Here is a 4,351-nt window from a genome sequence, read left to right on the forward strand (position 1 = left end):
GATGACTACTTTAAGATTATTTAATAGTGTACTTGATCCTTAATAAATTTATTTGTTCTGCTTTGACTGAAATCATCATAGCTACTCTAGCTTTATTTTGATTAATGTTAGTATGGTGTATCTTTTTCCATCCTCTTATTTTTAACTTATGTGACTTTCTATTGAAGTGACTTTCTTGGGGGTGCATATAATTGAGTGTATTATGCAGGGTTCTCCAGAAGAACAGAGCCAATAGAGTCATGCATCATGTCATCCAGTCATCCAGTCATGCAGTCATCCAGTCATGCAGTCATGCATTCATAGTCATGCAGACATACAGTCATACAGTCATGCAGTCATACAGCCATGCAGTCATACAGTCATGCAGGCATATAGTCATGCAGTCATACAGTCATGCAGGCATATAGTCGTGCAGGCATATAGTCATGCAGACATATAGTCGTGCAGGCATATAGTCATGCAGACATACAGTTATGCAGTCATACAGTCATGCAGACATACAGTCATTTAGTCATACAGTGATGCAGACATATAGTCATGCAGTCATGCAGACATACAATAATACAGTCATAGAGTCATGTAGTCATACAGCCATGCAGTCATACAGTCATGCAGACATATAGTCATGCAGACATATAGTCATGCAGTCATATAGTCATGCAGACATACAGTCATACAGTCATGCAGACATACAATAATAGTCATACAGTCATGCAGTCATGAAGACATAGAATATACAGTCATAGAGTCATGTAGTCATACAGCCATGCAGTCATACAGTCATGCAGACATACAGTCATGCAGACATATAGTCATGCAGTCATATAGTCATGCAGACATACAGTCATACAGTCATGCAGATATACAATAATAGTCATACAGTCATGCAGTCATGTGGTCATGCAAACATACAGTCATATATTCATTCAGTCATTCAGTCATGCAGTCATACAGTCATGCAGACATATAGTCATACAGTCATATAGTCATGCAGTCATATAGACATACAGTTGTACAGTCATACAGTCATACCATCACACAGCCATACAGTCAGATATCACTTAATGACAGGGATTAGTTCTGAGAAGTGCATCATTAAATTTCATTGTTGTACAAACATCATAGAATGTACTTTCACAAATCTACAAGGCATGTGCATAGCCTGCTACACACATAGGTTATACATGATGCCAATCATAATCCTGTAAAGCAGTCATGAATACCACAATTCTGAATGCTGAAGTCCTGAAAGATCAAAATTCCTAAAGATCAAAATCTCTAAAGTCTAAAATTCCTAATGTCTAAAATCCCAGAGATTACAATCCCAAACTATTAAAAGCCCAAATGTTGAAATCCTGAAAAGCCAAATTCTAGAGAAGGGATTGCTGTGTTTTTTGTTGTATGTAGCATAGTTGCTTCATGTTAGTGGTATCTGTTAGAGGAAACTAACCCCTTGTTATTGCCTTAATTTCTATCTGGCAGAAAATCCAGATGAATAAAATGGCCACAGGATAAGTCTATGACAAAAACTTCAGTTTAAAAATGTGTCATTTGTCTGCATTGGCATTCCTTCCAGATGATGACCTTCCAGGAGATTTTAATGAATTAAAGCCACATTAGCCTGAAACAGCCATGGAAGTTACTGACTGGTTCAAAAATAATTATGTGCATGATAGAACAAGAAGATACTAATGAAATGGTGTTGCTGTTCAGTCACCAGTATTGTTTTCACCGAATTTGTGGTCTGTGTATGAATATATGTAGAATGGAATGCCACATACCCAAACAACGAAACATGGCACAGAGGATTGGAAAATGTAATAGGGAATGCTATTGTTGGTATATATTAAATCGTAGAGAGTTTCAAAAAGAACAGGCCCATATTCTTAGAAAATGAATGCTGACAAATTCTCTGAGGAGAACCATGCTCTAAAAAGCAAAAGGCAATTACTCCTTGTGATGCAAGACTGCAAAGTATAGTTAATGATTGTGAAAGCTGGCCAGCTCTCTCAGTGAAATTGCCTACAATTTCCCCGTAATAAAATTTGCTATGCTATGTATTTCATTGTCACATCATTTCCAATATTGGAAGTATAAATCATGTGTAAAAACTTCTAGAGAGTTCTAACTCATTTCATGCATTTTTTTCTCACAAATTTGACTTCACAAAAGTGCACTGTCACAATGTTGACTTTGTATGTGTAAGTAAAATTGTTGGAACTTCTTCAGGAAAGGAAAACGTGTCCTTTTTGTGCATCCACATTTGTGAAAGATACAATTTTTTGAGATCTTGGCTCTTTGAAACAGCACATATGCAGTGGTGATCCATTATGGTTTTTGAGTAATCTTTATGAAAGACTAAGTTTGGTCATCATGGTATTTCAGATAACTACATTTATAAAGTTGGATGCATACAATTACCGACCATAGTGAAATGTGTTTATACATTTCATTTTTTGACCTATTTCTGTATATGTATGGTTACATCTGCTCATAACTCTTACACCCATGTGACTATTGGTATACCTGAGTGTTTATGCTTGCAAATATATATATGTGTGTGTGTGTGTATATATATATGTGTGTGTGTATATATATATAATTACCAATTTTATTGTGTAAAGTGGCCTATGAAGTGCTCTGTCATGTTTTTATGTTTCTCAAATCCCCTTCTAAAAATGTAAATAAATGTCCTTGAAATAATTTTTAAATGTATTTTAGAATTATATTTTGGGGATTTTGAACTTTATGATATTTAGGATTTTAAACTTTTAGGGATTTTGATCTTTTCAGATTTTCACATTCAGGATTATGTCATTCAGGTCTGTGTCTTTAGGGATTATGGCCCAAACCCAGCTATATGGTGTAGCCTATTGCTCCTCAGCTACAAATCTGTACAGCAATTTACAGTGCTAAATACTGTAGGCAATTGTGACACAATGGTATTTATATACCTAAATATATCTAAACACAGAAAAGTAAGTAAAAATACACCATTATAATCTTGCAAGATCACAATATACGGTCGGTAATTGACCAAAACATTGTTATGCTGTATGTGATTGTGCATATAGATACGTGTGTGTGTATGAAAAAATTCATTATGAGAACTGGCTCATGCGATGGTTATGGAGGCTGAGGAGTTCCATGATATGCCATGTACAAGATGGAGAAATAAGAAAGCCAGTGATATAATTTATTCCAAATCTGAGGGCCTGAGAACCAAGATTGCAAGTCTCCAAGAACAAGATAATATAAATGTACCAAATCAAAACACAGGGAGTAAATTTGGCCTTTATTTGCCTTTTCTTCCATTGGACCTCAATAAATTGAATGATGTCCACGCACATTGGTAACAGTGATCTTTTCTACCCAGTCTACTGATTCAAATGTTAATTTATTTTGGAAACATCCTACAGACACATCCTGAAATAATGTTTTACCAGTGATCTGATCATCCTTAAGTCCAGTTACACTGAGCCATAACATTAACCATTACATTGGGTCTTGATTTTTTAACTAATCTTTTTATTTTAATTGATATGTTCACTCAATACACATTTTAAGTGATTATTGATGTAGTTGGAATCAAATCTGTCATTTTGTTTGTTGCATCTGTTACTCATTTCTTTCCCCCTTTTTCATTTCTTTCTCTAGTTTTAATTGAACATTTTATATTATTCTATTTCCTTCCTAAGTATATGTTTTATTTACACTTTTCACATTTTTTCAGGGATTGTTCAGGAGTTTATAATGTCATTTTTAATCATTTAAATTCACTTTCAAATATCACTATGCTATGTCATATAATAAAGATACCTTTTTGCAGGTATCTCTTACAATTTTCTAGCTTTTTTGTCTCCTATTTTTCCAATTGAATGTGTGTGTGTGTGTGTGTGTGTGTTTTGTAATTACATTGACTAGTTAGTAAAAGAATCTTAAAAGAGAGTGTTCTAAATTTCTCCCTCCTTAGCTCCTCATGATATATTTTATTCATTTAATGTAGTTGTCCTTTAGATTAATTGACCCTTTCTTAGTGTTTCCACCACTCTCTCTATATTAACCATCTGATGTTTACTTGTTCCATTAAAGACCAGTATCTGAATCATAGCTGAATCTGGTTCAGCTGATGGATTCATCTTTTTATCTGTATTTCTTCTTGCCCTTTGACATACTTTATCCTTTTTTTTTTTTTTTTTGAAGTTGGACATCTATTAAGCAATAGGAATTAAGGCAAATAGGCCTTTAGTGTGGAGATTTACATCAGTATGGCTACATGTTTGGCTGTGTTTAATGCTTGTTGTAGCTGTAAATACCAGACTTCAGATTCCTCTAGTGTACTTGTTTTTGG

This window comes from Aotus nancymaae, unplaced genomic scaffold (genome assembly GCF_030222135.1).
Source record: "Aotus nancymaae isolate 86718 unplaced genomic scaffold, 86718_ANA_hifiasm-v0.15.2.pri h1tg000008l, whole genome shotgun sequence".
NCBI lineage: Eukaryota > Metazoa > Chordata > Mammalia > Primates > Aotidae > Aotus > Aotus nancymaae.